The following is a 10622-nucleotide window of genomic DNA, read 5'->3' as shown; positions in this document are numbered from 1 at the left end:
TCCTTACGCGTAAGGCAATAAGGAATGGAAAGTACAGAGATTAATTTAGGTAACAATTACCACAATTCACAATTGCATTAGCACCTATTAAGGTTCATTGTTCTGTGGAAATTTTAATGATACATTCCTGAGTGAATAAAAGCAGAAGATGATTGGAAATAAAATTGTTTCTATGTATGCTGACAGGACTGCTGAGTGTAATTATACATTTCAGAGGCGACCTGTTTGGAGTTTACTCCATAATTTTATGTAAATGTTAAATAACTTCATGTGTTCTTCCTCCTGGGTTAAATGCTAATTTGTGTTATTCCAACAAGGGGAGTGCTGCAGGGTTATTAACGGACTTGCTCTGCCAACGAAGCTGGCTTCTGAAAAATTGCTCCACATACTTCAAAGTGATAGAGGTGTCTTTGGTTTTTCTTCATTTTACATCTTATTGGTGGGCTGCCAAACTTTTAGTTCTGCAAACAGCTATTTATTGTTAAAATTAGTAGCAAAGCCCCAAGAAGTGAGAAATTATTCTCCTAAATATAATGAAGCTCATTCACAGTGCTGGTTTGTATCAAATTCTTAGTACCAAAAGAATACAGGAAAATATAGGTCTAATAATTTTAATACATGGATATCATGGCTCTCTCTCCACAGATGTCTTTCAATTCCTAGAAACTAAAGCAGATCCAGCACATAGTAGGTGCCCTTAAGTATGTTGTCAGAAAACTCCCAATATTTACAAACCCTCATGAAACAAATGAGAATAAAGTTTGCTAAAGCACAGTGGGTCCGTTTTGCTTCTTCACAAATGCAAAGCCTTATTGTCCATGTACATATAGCCCCAAACCTCAGAAAACCAGAAACAACAGAGATGAAAAAGGGTGAGGATATAAAAAGTAGCACATCCATTTAAGAGAGCTAAAACCTAGTAATATGTTCTCCTCCAATTTCATCAGCAGATCCCAATGTGAGCCAACCAAAATACTCTGCTTTAATATTATAAGACACTTTGGAGAGGAGGTTGGAAAACCATCAGATCATTTATTTGGCCTCTGAGTACCACAGTGAGAAACTGCAGGACATGAGCTTTTGAAGGGGCCCGTCGGACACGACTGAAGCAACTTAGCAGCAGCAGCAGCAGTGAGGTCATCTGATGAGGGAATACATCTACTGATGTTTCCCAAAGACAGACAAGGTAGAACAAATACTAGACACCTGTGTTGCCTAATTCCTAGACTCGCGTCCTTTCTTCAACATATAGCCCAACCCTAGGGTGACCAGGCTTGAATATTCTCCTTCCCACTTCTCCAGGGGTCAGTGTTTTGGAATTAAAGAGAACAGCAGCTGTAGGTTCAGATGAGTTAGGGTGAGACTCAGCTCACTTGTCTGAACTACATCAGCCCTTTATCAAAGACATCTGAACAATTAACAGACTCTCTTATTATGAAATAGCAGCAAGGATCCAGGTGGCCTGGAATGGGCTGAAAATGCAGGGACAGAAACATTCAAAATAAAATAAAACGCTATTGTTATCTACTGAGGCTCTCCTGGAACTAGTCCACTTTTGGTCACAGTGGGAAGAGGGACTGGGAATGGGTAGGATAATTTAAAAACTTGGCATTTATTTGAACTCTTAAATAAAACTAGCATTAACAAAACATTTTTAGGAGTTGTTCTGATAGCTAGCCAACATTATGTGTATGCATATCTATATTGTTCAACATAGGGGATAATCTGTACTATGATTTTCTTTGTTTGCATAATTTTTAATTCCACAAAACTCTAGAGACTGATATACTACACTTCACAATCACTTGGTCACATCAACGATTTCTCTTCCTCATACATCAACATCTAAAGTGTCAGAACATTCATGTCCTGCTATCAAAGTTTGCCAAATCAAGTCCCATCTTGAGAAATGTTCCTCAAATGGAATGTCACGAGTACTGTCATCAAAACCATCCATAAACATTAACTGATTTTTCTCCACTAAGCAAAGGTTTTATTTCCAAAGGGGATTTAATCTATTTGCTGGGGACCCAAAACTATGATGAAAAGTCGATAGCTGTCTCAACTCCTAAGACTCTTGCCTGCATGGCATTTAAGTTTCCCAACTTGTATCTGACTTTGCTTTGTGAGATCCTATTTCCCCAGTATTTCTTCGCCTCTCTTCTTCCCTCTATTTCCAACGTGCTTATGCCTCCTGTTCTACCAAGGCAAAAACATGTTTCATAGAGAGCTTCCTCCATCTCAAGTTTTGCCAACTTTATCCCAGTTTCACAAACACATATACAGAGATGTCACATGTAGTGATAACATGGCCTAGAGTAAGATAAAACATAAGCCAATGGTGGATAAATTTTAAAACAAGGCACTATTTTGGTGATTCAGATAGCAGATGTCAACTCAGAATACATAGTGACACATATCAGGAGGCAACTGCTGTTGAGAATTTAGGAACTACAAATAACTACTGAATCATTTCCCAAACAACTCACCATGCTCGGGAAAAAGTCAAAAATAGCAGTACATTCAGTACTTCAGTTTGTCTCCAAAGTTAGGGGCACTGATGATACTTATTTTTATTCTTAAACACTTTTACTAATATGAGCTAATGTCTGTGTTTATTGCCACCAGACCTAAAAGCGTTCCTTCCTGTCAGTATCTGTCTCTTTAACCAGTTTTATTTCCCAACAAAGTACTGAAATTCTTGAAAATTTAATAAAATTTATTTTTAATCTATCTGTCTGTCCCCTTAGAACTAAGCTAAATGAGAGTAGGGATTGTTTCTGTCTTGGTTATGGCATAAATCCAGAAAACCAAAAGAGTCTCTGACACGTAGTAGATGACTGATACTGTTTTTGAAAGAACTGAAGCATGTGTACTAAGTAGTGGCAAAAGAATGAGTTAGGTTATCACCTGTAGATACCTGGGCTTGGGTAACCAAGTCATCCACGTCAAAAAATATTTTAGTGGAAATAAGATGTAGCATGGAATCAGTTAGTTGCTTCTAAATAAAATCGAGAACTTAGAGGGGAAATGATGAATTCAGGACTTTGAATTCCCAGCCCAAGCTATCAGAATGCTTGAATGACATCATTACAAATTATCTTTCTTCCTATAGACACAGGGCCAAAAGTTCTGAAAAACAAACACAAAACCAAATCTTTCTGGTAACTTAATTACAAGGCAAACTGAATTCACCATCCTGAAGGGTTTCTTATGTTAAAGTTAGGACCTTAAGAGAAAGTAAAAATTGGAATTGGGACACATGAACAAATTCTAGTGAAGCTGAAGACCATGAGTGCCCTGCCCCCAATTCTGCTGAGGATCCTTTGCAGGAAGATGCTCTTCATCTCTGAGGTCAGGATCCCCTTGTCTAAGAACTCTATGAGAGCTTTCATTGAGGTATTTGGCTTGCAAGGGACTGTTGATTCCCCTAAGACCCTCACTACCTCTCCTTGCTTCTAGACTTCCAACCAGACTCAAGTCTCATCAGCCCGAGCTGCAGTGTAAGCCATGAGAAAATGACAGTAACATCAAAATATTGCAAGATTCTGTCAGTCTATATAGACAGAAACCTGAGAAGCATGTAAGGAAGTGGGTTCTAAGGGATGGGAGGAATGTAACATTGGACAAGACTGAAGTCATTGATACGAGAGCTGGAAGCCAAGATCCTGGATTGAATGCACCATCCTGAGTGGCTGTAAGAGTTAGCCTGATAAATTAACCAAAACCTGGTAGCCCACACTAAACCAAGACAAAACACCAAGGCTCCATTGGTATAAAATCTAGGGAAATTGGAATGCTACAGTAGATTTATCATCTTAGAACTGCTCATCCAACACCTTCTGACACCCAAAAAAGTTCCAGAAAGAACCTTCACCAGAGTAGTGAAAAATATAATTACCAAAGGAAGACCCTCAAGGGTACTTGCTTCACCATACTTGCCTTTAAAGCCTGGAGACCCTCTACCCAGTCCAGGAACATCATTACTAATATGCTGAGTGGGCCCCACTATCTAGAGGCTCTGATTCCCAAGCTCCTGGAGCACCTAATTTCAGTGTTTTGACACCCAAAAGTCCTAAGAAATATCTCTAGCATTTACTTCTCTTTCATTTTGTAGTCATATAGGACATTCTATTGTAAATTAAATTGCATATTAAAACCCTTATTGAAAGAGTCCAGTCTGTTCCATCCAGAACCTTCTGGAAAAAAAAAAGACCAGCTTCCAATAGAATTGACTTGAGCTTCCGGTGCTGCAATTTTTTAATTTCTTCTTACAATGCTCTCTTCTTAGCAAAGTGTTTAAGCAACCTAGAAAGAAAGAACACAAAGTATATTCAGTACCACAGCCTGACTCATTGCTCCTGTTTGAAGGTCTCATTTCTGAGTCAGTTCCAGTACAACCAATTCCTTCTGCACATTTTTGCCACTGCTATTCTTTAAAATTCACTTCTATCATGACCTTTCCAGTTCACTAGTTTGTCTAAATCTCAGTAATGGTCATGCCCAAGTTCTTTTCCTTGAACGTTCTGAACCCCAATCAAATTGGTGAGTGTGGCTTTTTAACTGTCAGTTAATGGTAGGTACCATTTGTCCAGTTACAAGGAAGAACTTCAGAGAGTGATGGCTATCCATAAATAGGTAAATCTCCACCCCTGATCCAGCCCAGCTAAAACTCCCTCATGTGCATAATTTTAACCATGGTAAAAAATTTCTTTCAGGTAGTAGTGAAATTCATAGGGGCAGTAGTGGATTTTTCAGAATGCTTTGATGCTAGTAATTTTGTGAATTGTGTATTTAAAAATACTTTATTATGCCTACCCCAAGAGTGGCATTGAAACTGGGCAACATAAGTATTACATTATTTGAGTATTTTTAAGCTACACATGGAAAACAAATGAAAAAGCAAAATGGCTGTCTGAGGAGGCCTTACAAATAGCTGTGAAAAGAAGAGAAGTGAAAAGCAAAGGAGAAAAGGAAAGATATAAGCATCTGAATGCAGAGTTCCAAAGTATAGCAAGGAAAGATAAGAAAGCCTTCCTCAGAGATCAATGAAAAGAAATAGAGGAAAACAACAGAATGGGAAAGACCAGAGATCTCTTCAAGAAAATTAGAGACACCAATGGAACATTCCATGCAAAGATGGGCTCGATAAAGGACAGAAATGGTATGGACCTAACGGGAAGCAGTAGATATTAAGAAGAGGTGGCAAGAATACACAGAAGAACTGTACAAAAAAGAGCTTCACGACCCCAGATAATCACGATAGTGTGATCACTGACCTAGAGCCAGACATCCTAGAATGTGAAGTCAAGGGGGCCTTAGAGAGCATCACTACAAACAAAGCTAGTGGAGGTGATGGAATTCCAGTTGAACTATTCCAAATCCTGAAAGATGATGCTATGAAAGTGCTGCACTCAATATGCCAGCAAATTTGGAAAACTCAGCAGTGGCCACAGGACTGGAAAAGGTCAGTTTTCATTCCAATCCCAAAGAAAGGCAATGCCAAAGAATGCTCAAACTACTGCACAATTGAACTCATCTCACATGCTACCAAGTAATGCTCAAAATTCTCCAAGCCAGGCTTCAGCAATACGTGAACAGTGAACTTCCAGATGTTCAAGCTGGTTTTAGAAAAGGCAGAGGAACCAGAGATCAAATTGCCAACATCCGCTGGATCATTGAAAAAGCAAGAGCGTTCCAGAAAAGCATCTATTTCTGCTTTATTGACTATGCCAAAGCCTTTGACTGTGTGGATCACAATAAACTGTGGAAAATTCTGAAAGAGATGGGAATACCAGACCACCTGACCTGCTTCTTAAGAAACCTATATGCAGGTCAGGAAGCAACAGTTAGAACTGGACATGGACCAACGGACTGGTTCCAAATAGGAAAAGGAGTATGTCAAGGCTGTATATTGTCACCCTGTTTATTTAACTTATATGCAGAGTACATCATGAGAAATGCTGGGCTGGAAGAAACACAAGCTGGAATCAAGATTGCTGGGAGAAATATCAATCACCTCAGATATGCAGATGACACCACCCTTATGGCAGAAAGTGAAGAGGAACTAAAAAGCCTCTTGATGAAAGTCAAAGAGGAGAGTGAAAAAGTTGGCTTAAAGCTCGACATTCAGAAAACGAAGAGCATGGCATCTGGTCCCATCACTTCATGGGAAATAGATGGGGAAACAGTGGAAACAGTGTCAGACTTTATTTCTGGGGGCTCCAAAATCACTGCAGATGGTGACTGCAGCCATGAACTTAAAAGATGCTTACTCCTTGGAAGGAAAGTTATGACCAACCTATATATTGAAAAGCAGAGATATTACTTTGCCAACAAAGGTCCATTAGTCAAGGCTGTGGTTTTTCCAGTGGTCATGTATGGATGTGAGAGTTGGACTGTGAAGAAAGCTGAGCGCTGAAGAATTGATGCTTTTGAACTGTGGTGTTGGAGAAGACTCTTGAGAGGGTCTTGAGCAGCAAGGAGATCCAACCAGTCCATCCTAAAGGAGATAAGTCCTGGGTGTTCATTGGAAGGACTGATGCTGAAGCTGAAACTCCAATATTTTGGCCACCCCACATGATGAGTTGACTCATTGGAAAAGACCCTGATGCTGGGAGGGATTGGGGGCAGGAGGAGAAGGGGATGACAGAGGATGAGATGGCTGGATGGCATCACCGACTCGATGGACATGAGTTTGAGTGAACTCCGGGAGCTGGTGATGGACAGGGAGACCTGGCGTGCTGTGATTCATGGGGTTGCAAAGAGTCAGACATGACTGAGCAACTGAACTGAACTAAACTGAAGCTACACTGATGGGCTTCCCAAATGGCTCAGGAGTAAAAATCTGCCTGCCAAAGCAAGAGACGTGGTTTTGATCCCTGGAACAGGAAGATCCCCTGGAGTAGGAAATGGCAACCGACTCCAGTATTCTTACCTGGAAAATTCCACAGAGGAGCCTGGTAGGTTACAGTCCATGGGGTCACAAAGAAGTGGACGCAACAGAGCACACATGCAAGCTACATTGATTATTGGCAGATAGAGTAATATACATGCAATGACGAGATAGTACAGGTGGAGGTTCATTATCCAGAAGCATATTTACTTATCCCTCTTAAGACATTTTAAAATATCACAGTAAAATAAAATTTATGTGAAAAACAAAATATGTCAGAGTCAGAGTAACTGTGTAAGCTAAATTCCTAAAATGTATAGTTAACCCTGAGATTTCACTTAGCAAATGTTCCTATACATTTTTATAGTGAACAAAATTCTAACAAAGTAATGCTCCCCTTTTCTCTTTAATAGTAAAAGTGGATAGACAAAAATACAATTTATTACATATTTTAAAAATTCATAAGCATTACTTAAATCTGTACAAGTTTCTTGCATTTTGCAAAGCCAGCATTCTGTTAAAAAAGGCATTATATATTAACTTGAGACTCTTACTGTAGCTTCTTACTGGTTAAAAGCTTTTTGGAAGTGAATAGGACCTACAAATTTGGTAATCTTATAAGCAAGAATTAAAAAGGTTTCATTGTGATTATATTCCAATCTAAACATCTCTATTGTTACCTATGAAAACACAAAATGCACTTAAATCCTATAAAACCTATGACACATTTTTCCCCCTACACATTAAATTGACTTTGTAATATTCTTTTACGAAGATGTTTGCTTCCTTCTTGATGCACTAATATTCTTGATGTTAAATAAATTTTAAAAAAAGGTTTTCAAATGAATTTTTTTTTTAAGTTTTTAAACATCCTTCTGTCCCCATAAGTTAATAGGTACATGGAGCATAGGATAAGTGTACAGCCCAGTTTTTAAGAAAAGTCTTAAATGCATGTAATTTTAATCTTCTTAATAAAAAAACCCATCAAATGTGATTTAAATTTTGTATCTTTGTAAGGCCTCTTATATAAAATCACAAAGCAGAAAATAATCCTTTGATAGACTGTGTTCATTGGCTTACAAATCCATTATGACTACCTCCTAAACAGAGCAAATTAGGGGCATTTGCTATCATTCAGCAAATAGCTATTCATCCATGTTTCCCATAAAATCCTTCTGCTGTATTCACAGAAAGCTTGGCTTTTAATAAGAATTCAAGGATTTCTCCAAATTGAGCTTGGATATCTTACTTTGAACCATTCTTTAGGCGCTCCATCTAATTGCATGGTGTTCTGGTACGTGGAGCCCACATAAGCACCAATATGGTCTTCCACTGCCACAGTCGTTTGCACTGTATCAGCTTTCGGACTGTATCACTGACTCAATGGACATGAGTTTGAGTAAACTCTGGAAGACGATGATGGACAGGGAGGCCTGGCGTGCTGCAATACATGGGGTCTCAAAGAGTTGGACACTACTGAGAGACTTGAACCAAACTGAACTGAGCTTTAAATCAAATCTTGTTTAACTGAAGCTCAAACACCAAATGCCATTCCCTTGTCTCTCCATTCCCAAAGGAACCTTAATGGTTGATATGCTGCATGTGGTTTCACATTTTATGTTTACTTTACAATCACTCATTTGATAATACATTAAGCTTGGGAGTAAACAGCCAAGAATTAGGCAAAGCACAAAACAAACTTTCAAAAACATCTCTATTTCCTATATGAAAACACACATACATGTGCATGTGAACACAAACACACACTCAAATAATGAACTGTTTGCTTTGGTTACTTTCTATAACTTCAAATAATGAATTGTTTGATTATCTTTTCTTAAACTAACTCTATCAAATGCAGGCACACTCATGTAGGCAGATAGTGAAAACTCAACAGGATCATTTCCTGTAGAAACTGTCAGTGGGACAGCTTACAACTCCAAGTCAGTGTCCCCCAAAATATGCTCCATGCAACTGCTGTTGATAAGCATTAAGTGGCCAAATGATATGCAAAACACTAGATTCTCCAAATTATTTTTCTCGGATACTGCAGAGGTTCTCAAAGCCTGTAATAGGCTAGTTTGTGCTGTGACTCTGCACAAGTGCTTTGAAAATGCAATGTGTCCCAGTTTCGTTTTATTTTAACCCAGAGCATCTTGAGAGTCTGAGCAAAACCTACTTTGGGAAAGAATGAATTGAATAGACTTTCCAGGGTTATTGAAATAACTAGATAAGATAATGCATGTAAGTGCTTGTCACTGTGCCTCGCACATAAATGGCTTTATGATTAAATTTTTAGATTCTATTATGAAAAGTTGCACCATTTCACATTCACACAAGCAATGTGTAAGGGTTCCAATTGTCCCACATCCTCATTGACAAATATAATTTTATTTTTATTATAGCAATCCTAGTGGGTGGGCAGTGGTATAGTGATATATCACTGTTGCATTAATTTACATTTCCCGAATGTCTAAAGATGTCAAGCATCTTTTTTATGTGCTTATTGACCATCTGTATATCTTCTGTAGATACATGTCTTCAGACACTTTGCCCATTTTAAAATCAGGTATTGTCTTTTTCCCCTTGAGTTGTAAGGGTTCTTTAATGTTTTGACTACTAGTCCTTTATCATATATGATTTGCAAGTGTTCTTTCCATTCTAGGGGTTGTCTTCTTCACTTTCTTGAGAATGGCCTTTGATGCACAAAAAACTTTAATTTTGTTAAAGTATAATCAATCTTTTTTTTGCTCTAGCTGCTTGTGATTCTTAGAATCCTCTGATTTTAAAGTTCTTCCTCTCACACCATCCAGTTGCTTCTAAATGAGATCAGTTATGCAAAGTCCCTGCCACAGCATCTGACACATCATAGAATTTCAATAAATTTTAGTTCCTTCTTTCTGCACTCAAGAAGCCAAGAAGAGAAGGAACTTGGATGGGACAAATGGCTAGACTCAGATTAACTGAGAGAAACATCCAAAGCCTAAAGTGAGGACAGAGGGAATAGGATAGCAGAATCAACTGAATGGGACCACTGATTAGACACAGCAGAAAGGGACGTTCAAAGTTGCTCGGCTTTCTTGACCAGACACCTGGCAGAGTGAAGTGTTCTGTTTTTGTTTTTTAACTGAAGTATAGTTGCTTTCCAGTGTTGTGTTAGTTTCTGGTGAATATCAAAGTGATTCAGTTATGCGTGTGTGTGTGTGTGTGTGTGTGTTCAGTTGCTCAGTCGTGTCTGACTCTTTGCAATTTGTAGTCTGCCAGGCTCCTCTGTCCATGGAATTTTCCAGGCAAGAATACTGGAGTGGATTGCCATCTTTTCCTCCAGGGGATCTTCCTGGTCCAGGGATCCAACCCACATCTCCTGTGGCTCCTGCATCGGCAGGCAGATTCTTTACTGCTGAGCCACCCAGGACTCCCTCAGTCATACATACACACACACACACACACACACATACACACACACATATATATTCCTTTTTATATTCTTTTCCATATGATTTATTACAGGATATTGAATATAGTTCCCTGTGCTATACAATAGGGCTTAGTTGCTTATCTACTTCATATACAGTTTGTAACTAATAATCTCAAACTCCTAATTTATCCCTCCTCTACCTTCCTTCCTCTTTGGTAACCATAAGTGTGTTTTCTATGCCTTGTGAGTCTGTTTCAATAATAAGTTCACTGGTGTCTTATTTTAGATTCCACATATAAGTGATATCAT

At 38.7% G+C, this 10622-nt stretch overlaps 1 long non-coding RNA gene across 2 annotated transcripts in view; it reads right to left on the bottom strand.

Moving 5' to 3' along the window:
- Positions 1-459: 459 nt before the first annotated feature.
- LOC123332854 overlaps positions 460-10622 on the bottom strand; it is a 74772-nt gene continuing 64609 nt past the window's right edge. For both annotated transcript variants that reach the window (XR_006549968.2, XR_006549967.2), the window contains one exon: positions 460-4308. This is a non-coding gene — a long non-coding RNA (uncharacterized LOC123332854). The remainder of the gene's footprint in view (positions 4309-10622) is intronic.

This window comes from Bubalus bubalis, chromosome 3 (genome assembly GCF_019923935.1).
Source record: "Bubalus bubalis isolate 160015118507 breed Murrah chromosome 3, NDDB_SH_1, whole genome shotgun sequence".
Classification (NCBI taxonomy): domain Eukaryota; kingdom Metazoa; phylum Chordata; class Mammalia; order Artiodactyla; family Bovidae; genus Bubalus; species Bubalus bubalis.
This window is presented reverse-complemented; position numbering and strand designations above follow the sequence as displayed.